Source organism: Pan troglodytes, chromosome 19, assembly GCF_028858775.2.
Source record: "Pan troglodytes isolate AG18354 chromosome 19, NHGRI_mPanTro3-v2.0_pri, whole genome shotgun sequence".
NCBI classification, from domain to species: domain Eukaryota; kingdom Metazoa; phylum Chordata; class Mammalia; order Primates; family Hominidae; genus Pan; species Pan troglodytes.
In genome coordinates this window covers 36544408-36557235 of record NC_072417.2, presented here as the reverse complement: position 1 = coordinate 36557235, position 12828 = coordinate 36544408, and positions in this window count along the sequence as shown.

The window sequence follows — 12828 nt, the reverse complement described above, 5'->3', positions numbered from 1 at the left end:
CTCATCTCAGCTCCTGGTTGGCAGGGGCCTTGTGGAAGCAAATTGAGCCACCAAAAGAATCCAATTTAGAACACGCCCTGGAAACAGAAACCGTCTGTCATTCTAAGGCCATTGTGGTTGGGAGTGATTCAGACTCATTGCAGCTCCTTCCAGCCTTCAAAGATCTCACCGGATAAGAGCCTGGCTTGGATTTGAAGACACCTTCTATGAAGGAAAGGCTTTGGCAGGGGGTGAGTGGGGTGGGCTGTGATACTTTGTAGGAGCTGAGCACAGACGGAAGGAAATTGGAAGGGGATGTTTGTCTGGCTCCCACCTTCCCCTGTCAGGGAGAATCAGGCCATTGTCTAGGTAGAACTCTTGGCTTGTTTATCTTCTCAGACCCAGCTTAGAACAAGGTTTCACTCAGTTTTCTTTCCACCCAAAAAATGACCACAGGAAAGAGTGACTTGCATTTGCTAAGTGTCCAGTCCGTACTCTCCGTTCCCATTTCTCTGCCTCTTTCTCCCATTATCGGCTTCTAACAGAAAATAAGAAGAGCAAGCTTCCCTTTGGTCCCATCAAAGATAACATGTAGACATTCATTCATGCATTCATTCCTTAACTAGCATTTATTGGGTTCCTACTATGTTCCCAGCATTGTTATTGGTACTGGGGACCCTAGTATAAAAGACACAATCCCTGCTGTCAAGAGGTCACAGTTCTGGAAGGAACCCAGCGGTACTGGCAGCAGCGCTAGTGGGGAATGGGAGCACATAGAAGAGGCATTTGACTCAGCTTTGGAAAGAATTGGAAAAGGCTTTAAAGTAGAGTAAAAGTTTGCCAGAAAGAATAATCGTTATTACAGCTTTTTAAAAGCGTCTTCTACATGCCAAGCACTGTGCTAAAATCTCCCTATATATATTGTTTTATTTTAATCCTCACAACTCTAAGAGGTCACTACTGTAATTATTCCAACTTCACAAATGAAGAAAGTGAGATTTAGCAAGGTCGCCTTGGTGGGGCGTGGCTGCTCACACCTATAATCCCAGGATTTGGGAAGCCGAGGCAGGAGGATCACTTGAGTTTAGGGGTTCGAGGCCAGCTTGGGCAACATAGTGAGTCCCCTGTCTCTACAAAAAGAAAAAAAAAATAGCTGGATATGGTAGCATGCACTTGTGGACCTAGCTACTTGGGAGGCTGAGGTGGGAGGATGGCTTGAGCCCGGGAGGTTGAGGCTGCAGTGAGCCGTGATCATGCCATTGCACTCTAGTCTGGGTGACAGAGCGAGACCCTGTCTCAAATAAATAAATAAATAGGCTGGGCACGTGACTGAGGCCTGTAATCCCAGCACTTTGGGAGGCCAAGGCAGGTGTATTGCTTGAGTTCAGGCATTCAAGACCATCCTGACCAAAATGGTGAAACCCCATCTCTACTAAAAATACAAAAATTAGCTGGGCATGGTGGCACATGCCTGTAGTCCCAGATACTCAGGAGGCTGAAGAAGGAGATTCACTTGAACCCAGGAGGCAGAGGTTGCACTAAGCCAAGCTCGCATCACTGCACTCCAGCCTGGGTGACAGAGTGACACACTGTCTCAAAAAAATACTAATAATAAATAAATAAATAAATAAAGTCAACCTGCTCACCTCTTCACTAAGAATGAATAGCAGAAATGAGAAATAGATGCAGCTTTTCCTGACTGTGTAGCCCATTCTCTTACCCAAGGCTGCTATTTACAGTCGTGCAGGTTGTACATTGCACAATTCCAATGCTGGCCCTGCACTCAATAAGCCATTATAGATGGGAAGGGTATCCAGGCAGAAGGGGCCTACTTTGCAGAAATATGAAAAAGCAACCTATATTCAGGGAACTGACCCCATACAGAGGCTACAGAACTCCTTGAAGATGGGCAGCTCCTCTGCACCTCCAGTGATTGTTTACAGAACTGACCGATAGTGTCTTGGGAGAGCTCCTGGGGTTTTGCATTTGTTTTTTGTTTGTTTGTGTTTGTTTTGCTTTTGAGACAGGGTCTTGCTCTGTCACCCAGGCTAGAGGGCAGTGGTGCAATGACAGCTCACTGCAACCTTGGCCTCCCAGGCTCAAGCTATTCTCCCACCTCAGCCTGCAGAGTAACTGGGACTACAGGCATGTACCACCACACTCAGCTAATTTTTATTTTTATTTTTGTAGAAATGGGGGGTCTCACTATGTTGCCCAGGCTAGTCTGTAACTCCTGGCTTTAAGCGACCCTGCTGCCATGGCCTCCCAAAGTGCTGGGATTACAGGCATAGCCACCGTGCCAGGCCAGGCTTTGCATTTGGTGTAGAGACCCAATCCTTCCTTCTTACAGACCTATGGAGCTCTTAGCAGGATGTGCATATTTCTGAACTGTTGACCATGCAAACATTCAAGCACAGAGGACGCAGGAGGTCCTGAGTCTCCAAACTGCTCAGTGTCCTATGAATGGCCAATCAGTTTCTCATGCATAGGCACCAAACATAACCTGCCAAACAAGCCAGTTCAATATCTAAGCCACCCCAACTTCTTTGCAGAAGTCGTTTCAGTAGCAAAGAATGGTCTGAGAAAAATAGGCACACCCAGGGTGAATGCCTACAACACTCCAGGTGCTCAGCAAACGTGATCTCTTCCACTCTCACAGCTTTATGAGACATCATCTTTCATTTTGCTGATGAGGAAACTGAGGTGCAGGGATCAAGTAACTTACCTAGGTTACGTGTGCAACAAGCAGCCACGATTCTCACCAGAATCTTTCTAGTGCCACAGCCTCTATGCTTCTATCCTAATGTCGGCTCTCAAAAGGTACCCGGAAAAGGGCAGGAAACAGCTTATATGGCTCCTAAAATGCCTGACAGCATGTATGTGGCAGAGTCTCTCTCTACTTTTTTTTTTTTTTTTTTTTTTTTTTGAGACGGAGTCTCACTCTGTCACCCAGGCTGGAGTGCAGTGGCACAATCTTGGCTCACTGCACATTCCACCTCCCGGGTTCATGCCATTCTCCTGCCTCAGCCTCCCGAGTAGCTGGGACTACAGGCACCCGCCACCACGCCCAGCTAATTTTTTGTATTTTTAGGAGAGACGGGGTTTCACAGTGTTAGCCAGGATGGTCTCGATCTCCTGAACTCGTGATCTGCCCGCCTCGGCCTCCTAAAGTGCTGGGATTACAGGCGTGAGCCACCGCACCCAACCCTCTACTAAGGTACCCAGAAAAGGGCAGGAAACAGCTTATATGGTTCCTAAAGTGCCTGAGAGCATGTATGTGGCAGAATCTCTCTCTATTTTTAATTTAATGTATTTTTCTAGAACCTATGTCATCAATCTCAGAGCTCAGAGACCCCTCCTCAGGTGGAGAGGCTGCTTCCAGACATCATTCCACCACAGCCTTTTCTCACTGTGCAATAGTTTGGTGTTGACAGAGTAGAATAAATTATTAAATGCTTTTCTGGAATTGATTTGACTCCAAGGGTCTCTGTGTTAAAATAATTTCCTATATCAAATAGGGTTCTTGGTTGTGCCTGACTCTGACTAACTTAAGGGGGGTAGGGAGTGGAACTTATTGGAAAGATACAGAGCGAGAAAGAGTCTTTTTAAAAAAAATGCTGTAATAATAGGGACGAGAACCAGGGTGGCTCTGGGGAAGGAAGTCACAGAAGTTAAAGGTTGGTTCTTCAGGATGTCATTATCAGGATGTTTCAGCTCTGGCTCCTTTCTGCCCTTATTCACACACCCAGCTAGAGTTCGAGTTACCCTCCACACCATGGCACACAGAGAACAAGACATCATGCCTGACAATTCCCCTAAAGCTTCAAGCAAAGAGTAAGGGGCAATCTCTAAAGCAAAATCAAGGTAATGCTACATGGAGAAAGGGAAATAGATCTGGCACTCTGACAGCATTTGTTTTTGCTTGACCAGGTTCTACTGAGGCAGGTAATGCAAGCTGGGCATGTGAATAAGGGCAGAAAAAAGCAGGAGCTGATATAACCTGAGAGCAGTCTTTCTCCAAGAATGTTCAACTAAATTATTTCTTTTCTTTCTTCTTCTTCTTTTTTTTTTTTTTTTTGTTTTTGAGACAGAGTCTTGCTCTGTCACCCAGGCTGGATTGTAATGGCATGATCTTAGCTCACTGCAACCTCTGCCTCCCAGGTTCAAGCGATTCTCCTGCCTCAGCCTCTCAAGTAGCTGGGATTACAGGCATGTGCCACCACATCCACCTAAGTTTTGTATTTTAGTAGTGACGGGGTTTTACTATATTGGCCAGGCTAGTCTCAAACTTCTGGCCTCAAGTGATCCACCCATCTCAGCCTCCCAAAGTGCTGGAATTATAGGCATGAGCCACCAAGCCAGGCCCAGGCTAAATTATTTCAATTTAATGTACTGGAGGTTTGAAAATTAATACTTAAAAAGAAACTTGTCTAATGGTTCAGAGTTTCAGTTTGTAACGATAAAAACATTCTGGAGATGGATGGTGGTGATGGTTACACAACAATGTGAGTGTACTTAATGTCACTGAACCACACATTTAAAAATGGTTAATATGGTAAATTTTATGTTATGTATATTTTACCACTATTTGAAAAATCACAACAACCTTAAGAAAGAGAGAAAGTTACTAAATGATATGTGGTATCCTGGAAAAGAATACAATCTATAGTTTAGTTAATATCATTGTACCAATGTTAATGTCTTAATTTTGATAAATGTGTCATAGCTATATAAGATTTTTAACATTAGGGCAAACTGGGTTCAAAGTATATGGGGGCCAGGCATGGTGGCTCATGCCTGTAATCTCAGCACTTTGGGAGGCTGAGGTGGGCAGATCATTTGAGATCAGGAGTTCGAGACCAGCCTGGCCAACATGGTGAAGCCCCGTTTCTACTAAAAATTCAAAAATTAGCTGGGCATGGTGGTACACGCCTGTAATCCCAGCTACTCGGAGGCTGAGGCAGGAGGATCACTTGAACCTGGAAGGCAGAGGTTGCAGTGAGCAGAGATTGTGCCACCAGACTCCAGCCTGAGGAACACAGCAAGACTCTGTCTCAGAAAAAAGAAAAATAAAACAAAAAAAGGCTGGGCATGGTGGCTCATGCCTGTAATCCCAGCACTTTGGGAGGCCAAGGTGGATGGATTGCTTGAGGTCAGGAGTTCAAAACCAGCCTAGGGAACATGGTAAAACCCCATCTCTGCTAAAATACAAAAATTAGCTGTGTGCAGTGGTACGTGCCTGTAATCCCAGCTACGCAGGAGGCTGAGGCAGGAGAATCACTTGAACCCAGGAGGCAGAAGTTGCAGTGAGCAGAGATTGCGCCATTGCACCATCCTGGGCAACAGAGTGAGACTCCTCCTCAAAAAAAAAAAAAAAAAGAAAAGAAAAAAAAGAAAAGAAAAGTAAAAGAAAGAAAACAGTATATGGGGCTGAGTGTGGTGGCTCATGCCTGTAATCCTAGCATTTTGGGAGGCCAAGACAGGAGGATCGCTTGAGGCCAGGAGTTTGAGAGCAGCCAGGGCAACATAGTGAGATCTCATCTCTACAGAAAAGTTTAAAAATCGGCTGGGCATGTGGCGCTTGCCTGTAGTCCCAGCTACTCACTAGGCTCAGGTGGGAGCATGGCTTGAGCCCAGGAGTTCAAGATTGCAATGAGCCACGATCGGGCCACTGCACTCCAGCTTCACAACTGAATGAATATATGGGACTCTTTACTATCATGCAACTTTTCTGTTAATCTAAAATTATTTCAAAATAAAAAGTTTATTTTAATAAGGAAACTACATTATAAACATTTTAATAAATAACTTTTATAAACGACGTTCAATTCGTGAGGGTTTTCAACATGTAAACTAATTTTGTGCAAGACACCCACATTGTTCCATAAAATGAATAAGAAATGTTCTTACCAGCCGGGCGCCGTGGCTCACGCCTGTGATCCCAACACTTTGGGAGGCCGAGGTGGGCGGATCACGAGGTCAAGAGATGGAGACCATCCTGGCCAACATGGTGAAACCTCGTCTCTACTAAAAATACAAAAATTAGCTGAGCATGGTGGCCGTGCCTGTAGTCCCAGCTACTGGGGAGGCTGAGGCAGGGGAATTGCTTGAACCCAGGAGACAGAGGTTGCAGTGAGCCGAGATCGTGCCACTGCACTCCAGCCTGGCAACGGAGCGAGACTCCATCTCAAAAACAAAAACAAACAAAACGAAACAAAACAAAATGTTCTTACCTATTAGAAATTCCACAGTATGATGATGTTCTCATCTGAGTCTTCAGTTCCCTCTGCCTTGATAGTGCAGTCAATAGAATGTTCCTTCTCAGAATCCAAGCCACATAGACTCAGAACTGATGGAATTAAAACTGTACAAATCCAGGACAATCACACACCACATACCTCTCCAGGTGATGCAACACGAGGCACACCATGTCACTTCTAAGGTAATCATCCCCAAAATGTTTAACTTGAATCTTATTAAGCCTTTAGGTTCCATTTTGGGGGGAATACAGGAGATCAACGAAGAAGTTTTGTGACACCATGAGGAGAGAAGTCTGCAAGCTCAGAGCCTGGGGCAGACCGGAAGACAACTGGTGTGGTCTCTGGAAACAAGTCTAAGTTGTATTCTTTAGAGAAGTTTGGCCATGAAGGGAGCAGAAAAATGAGGAAGTGGGAGCTAAGAGGAGTCATGGGCGGGCTTTTTTCTGTTCTTAATTTCCAGTCTTTCATCAGCAGGGTATCAGTAAGATCCTGAGCCTGAGCCAGGCATGGATGAGGGAAATGTCCCTGTCTTCTTTCCCTGTTCTTGTTCTGTGTCATTTGTTGCTTCTTCTGTACATTATATGGTCATGTTCGATATTAGAACATTTCCTTCTTATATCAGGGGTTCTAATTTAATCTGCAGAGCATTTTGTCCGGCTGGCTGTGTGCTCCATAAATACTGACTAAAAGAATCGAAAAAGTCAAAGTTGTGAATGAAGTGGAGATGAACAGAGCATTAAGAGTCAGGCTGGCACTACTAAGGTGAGGTGAGTGAGGCACTTAAGTGCAAAATTTAAGGGAATGCCCAAAAACTCATTGATCAAGAGCAATACAATTTTAATGCAATATTTTAAAAATCAAAATTAATATAAAAACCCATGGTGAACAAAATATCAGAAGTTTAAAGAGCCTACATTTGTACAACCCTGCCTCATTCATCTCATGCTAATCCCAGCCCCGTAAAACTTTTCCTGCAAAAACATGCAGCTGGCCTACAGGCATAGGTAGCTCATTTGACTTTTTGAAATATTGCATTACAATATTATTACTCTTGATTACTGAGTTTTCTGGGGCCTTTTTAACTCATCTCATCCTAGCCCTGACATTGCTTAAGTTCTGTAGATGACTCAAAGAAACAATAGCCATAAAAGACATTTTGGGGATAAAAGGAAGAAATGGTATAAGACAATATTGGGGATACTGTTAACATTTAGGTGATAATGACATTGTGATTGTGTAGAAGATGTCCTTGCTTTTTTGGAGATGATGTCAGCAAAACTTATAGACGATATGTAAATGAAACAAACTGGCTGGGGGTGATGGCTCCTGCCTGTAATCCCAGCAATTTGGGAGGCTGAGGTGGGTGGATCACTGGAGGCCATGAGTTCGAGAACAGCCTGGCCAACATGGAGAAACCCTGTTTGCACTAAAAAAAAAAATCCAAAAATTAGCCCGGCGTGATGGCGCACACCTGTAATCCCAGCTACTCGGGAGGTTTGAGGCATGAGAATTGCTTTAACCCAGGAGGCAGAGGTTGCAGTGAGCCGAGATTGTGCCACTGCAGTTCAGCCTGGGTGACAATGTGACTTTGTCTCAAAAGGAAACAAACAGGTAAAATTTTAATAATTGAATTTTGTTCCTGGGTACATATAGGTATTCATTGCACTATTCTTTCTAAGTTTCCAGGTGTTTAACATTTTTTATGATAAAACATTTTTAGACACTTACATAAGCCAAACTTTTATAACAATGTAATAGACTGCAGACCATCTAGAAGAGGCTAATTCATTACTACATAGCTGGGTGGTGAGGATGGAGGTAACTCACTTGCCCTAAAACTAACCCTAACCCAATCCTCCTCCTTCCAATGCCTGCTGCCTCACATGTAGCCTGTCCTTGTTCCAGGCCCAGGAGGAGCTGGGGGTAAGAGCACAATCAAGTTTCAGTTTAGCTACTCAGAATCCAGATTAATGAATATCATTTCAGGCACTTCCGCTTTGTCTGTCCTTTTCCTGGTATTTCCCCAGAGATGTCCAATGTAAGACAGGCCAGCCTCACATCAGACATAGAGAAAAGGAAAATGTGAACTTTTTTATTACACAGAACAGACAGACTGTCACAAATGGGCCTCAGGTGACACAGTAGCATGACCTGAGTACTTGCTGCAACTCCTGGGGCCTCATCTCAGACCTACTGAATCTGAAACTCAGCGTGCGGCCCAGCAATCTGTGTTTAACAAGTCCTGTCGGAGATTCTGATGCACACCAAAGCCTGAAAACCACAGATGCAAAGAGACACACAAGTGCGTATGAATAGGCTTGTTTCATTTGGTCCTTCCATTTTATCAGTATGTAGCCTGTGTTTCATTATACCTGTGGTGGATGTGTTAAAGAGTTCTACAATGACACTCTCGTGCATAATTCTCAGAGAGAGCTTCCATTAGTGTGCTCAGGAACCTGCAGGAAAGCGTTCCACAAAAGTGCCAGTGTCACTTTAAGGAGCCACTCTGACTAGAGATGAACCCAAGGATCACGGCTTGTTGCCAAATCTGTGGTGTCTTCTGACCTTGCTTGTCTTTTTGAGCTTGGTCATGTTTTGCACAGAGCCATGGAGACCCGTATAGTCTAGGTGTCTTACAGGCATTTTCAAGTTTTTATGAGGCCTCAAACTCTATAAAATATAAAATATATAAAAAATATTTTGAAGCCTCAGAAAAACTTGAAAATGCCTGTAAGACACCTACACTACAGGTCTCCATGGCTCTCTGCAACGATTTTATAGTTGCTTTAATTTATAAAAGCTTCCCAGCTGATGTTTATATGCAGCCTGGATTGAGAATCACTGCTCTAGTGTCTCTGACAAGTGAATATCTTTGATAAAAGAGTAAAGAAATCTTTGTTTCTTTCTGTTTCATACACACACAAACACACACACATTTGATAGGTATATATATAGAAGAAACAGAAACAAAGAGAGCTCATTGAGGACATTAGGAGCAGGCTTTTGGATGGGGTGGTGTGCTTCATCCAGTGGCGCCCCCAGTTGGGCCCTGCTTCTACTTGCAGCTCCACACACTGCACAGGGAGGCCTACAGCAGCCACTGGCTCCCCTCCACCCCCTAGACCACAGCAGCCTCCATCTGGCCTCAAAACATGGAGCTGTTGCTGCCCCCAGCCACAGCTGGCCCAGCTGCATTCACGTTACCCATTTGGCCTTCACATGATTTAGGCAGAAGATAAACACAGATGGGGCAGCTGAGCAGCAGGAAGGCCAGGTGCGCTGAAATTCCATCGAGGCAGGAAGTGCAAGTGCTGCACTATTTGAAGACACTTTATCTAAAAACAATCAAAAAGCAATTCTTCTCACTGGATCTGGACCCCCTCAGGTGGAGATGGTTCTGCCCAACTGGGAGCCTGGGCGTTTTCATGAGTGGGCCACTTTCATCAGGTGCAGGAGGCTGCAGGCTCCTCAGAGGGTGCATCTCCAAGGGGGGTCAGAAAATGCCACCTTCTAAAATAAAAATGAAAATGAATCATGTGCATAAACTATGCTAAATGATGACTTGGAATCGTGCTTCTGGGGTTTCTCTAATATCAGCAAGGGGACTAGAACGTGACATAAATTGTGTTTCAGGGATTGTTGTAGGCCTGAGTTAATGCATCCCTGTTGTGATGGACATTTGTCAATGTTTGCGGCAGCCTAGCATCCATGCCCTCCCTCTATTTGGGGGAAATTCCCACTCTGTCAGTCACAGCAAGCTACGCCTCCCTCTAGGGAAGTAGGAAGGTCTAGAGACTAACCTCTTCCCCAGCACGCTTTTAGTTAGCACAGAGGCCAATGACAGGCTGGCCAATCAGATGCTCTCACCCTAGACTTTACATTGTGAATAAAAGTGTGGTGTGAGGCAAAGATGAATGGAAAGCTAGAATCCATGTGCATTGGCTGGGTGTGGTGGCTCACGCCTGTAATCCCAGCACTCTGGGAGGCCGAGGCTGGCAGATCACCTGAGGTCAGGAGTTCGAGACCAGCCCGGCCAACATGGTGAAACCCTGTCTCTACTAAAAATACAAAAATTAACTGGGCATGGTGGCATGAGCCTGTAATCCCAGCTACCCAGGAGGCTGAGGCAGGAGAATCTCTGGAACCCGGGAGGCAGAGGCTACAGTGAGCTGAGATTGCACCACTGCACTCTAGCCTGGGTGACAGGGCAAGACTCCATCTCAAAAAAAAAAAAGAATCCATGTGCATTGGAAGGATCTGGCCAAGGCATGCTGGTAGGTTTTTTCCTGCTCAAAGATGATTATCTTGTATTCTGCTCCTTGGGCCCCTGTCTCTATTGGTTTTTGGCCCATATAGTTCTCTCTCTCTCTCTCTCTCTTTCTCTGTGTGTGTGTGTGTGTTTGATGGCAAATTTCAAATATACAGTACATTATTATCAATCATAGTCCCCATACTGTACAGCCTATCCCTATCTTCATTCTTCACCTTCTAATAATGTTTGTTGCTTCTTACATATTTTGAAGCCTCATAAAAACTTGAAACTATTTAATTCAAAGTGGCCTCTTAGTCTCTTTTCTGCTTACAATAATCACAGTGGTTTTCTGCTGCTTGCAACCAACAATTGACTATATAGACATGTTTGGGAGGCATAATATAATGCTGATTTTTTAGGTGTTGTAGGGATACCAAGATGAATGCAGTCTGGAATGCACTACACACAGCGCATGAGAATATGGGCTCCGTAGTGAGACAGGCTTCAGTTCAACTCTTGCCTCTGCCACTTACTAGCTGGGTGACCTTTCACCTGGTCTTTTATCATTGCTGGGTTTCATTTCCTCATCTGTAAAATGGAGTTACTAAATGGTCTTGAACTCCTGACCTCAGGTGATCCACCCGTCTCAGCCTCCCAAAGTGCTGGGATTACAGGCGTGAGCCACCGCTCCTGGCCTTGATAATGATTCTTAACTTCAAGGAATTTATAATCTTGTAGGTCTGGCTCATATTCACTAGTTCTTTTCAAACTTCCATGGTAGAGATTCAAGGACAACTGATGCTGTAACAAAAGGCAATCACTAATTGGGGTCTAGAAATGGAGAGCCAAAGCATAAGGCCACATGTCAGTCATTCAACAAATAAGACCCACAGATATGTATTCAGATGCTTATTGAGCTCCTATTATATGCCATGACCTTACTAAGGATGATTTCAATGGTCTCTAATGGTGGAAAGAAAGCTGTATGTGGAAGAAATATGCACTAAAAGAAAACAAGGTTAATTTTCCAGCCTAAAAGAAGTGAATTCCTCTCAAAACCAAGCTCTTTCTTTTGTCATCAAATGGGCTTCTGAATACTCACTAATTTACTTTCCCAGGGACCTCACAGTCAGGAAGTAGATATCCTCTAAGTGTAGTTATCAGGAATCCTGTTCCAGGTGCTGGTCTTTCATGAAAAATTAAGTTTCTAAACTTGCAAAGATAAAGACCAGATCCAACACTGACGGTTGACCTCACCAAGAAGCAGAAAACCTGTGAAACCTATCCTGCCCAGATACACCATACACTCAAATACTTTTTGAGCTCATCCTGTGTGTCTGGCATCAGGCTAAGCACAGGGAATATCACAGTGAATCAACTAGGATGGCCCCTGCTGTCTTGGTGCTTACTCTGTGTTGAGGAAGGGAGATGCTTACCAAATAATTAACACAGTCGGCTGGGCGTGGTGGCTCACACCTGTAATCCCAGCACTTTGGGAGGCCTAGGTGGGCAGATCACGAGGTCAGGAGATTGAGATCATCCTGGCCAACATGGTGGAACCTTGTCTCTACTAATAAAAATACAAAAATTAGCTGGGCATGGTGGTGCATGCCTGTAATCCCAGCTACTCAGGAGGCTGAGGCAGAAGAATAGCTTGAACCAGGGAGCTGGAGGTTGCTGTGAGCTGAGATTTTGCCACTGCACTCCAGTCTGGCAACAGAGCAAGACTACGTGTCAAAAAAAAAAAAGAATTACATAGTCATGTAATGACAAACTGTCTTAAGTACCCTGCAGGAGATGTTTAGGGATTTATGAGATCATGTAATAGGGAACACTGATCTAGTCTAGAGAGTTAGGGAGGGTTTTGATGAGTAGGAGCATACCTGAGCTTTGGTCTTAATGATGAGTAGTGGTTGACTATGTGGAGAGGGGAGGAAGGAATAGGTAAGCCAGAGAAAACATAGATAAAGGCCCTCTGGTGAGAGAGAGCAAGGCCTGGGTACCCACCTTCTAAGGTGTTGTGGGAAACATATGCAGCATTACCTGCAATACACAATAAATGTTAGTGGATGGAACAAATAATAAGCTAATAAAAACTAACTTTTTCTTAGGCTTATTATGTTCTAAGAACTTTTAAAATGTATTAGGTTAATTAACACTAGCTACTATAGCAAAGAATCCCCAAATCTGTGTGCCTTAATGCAACAAGGATTCATTTCTCCCTCACCTCACAGTGAATGTGAGTTGGGCAGCCCTCTCGGGCAATCTCCTTCTAGCTGTGACTCAGGGATCCACGCACTTTCTATCTTGTAGCTCCATAACCCCCCTCCAGAGCCT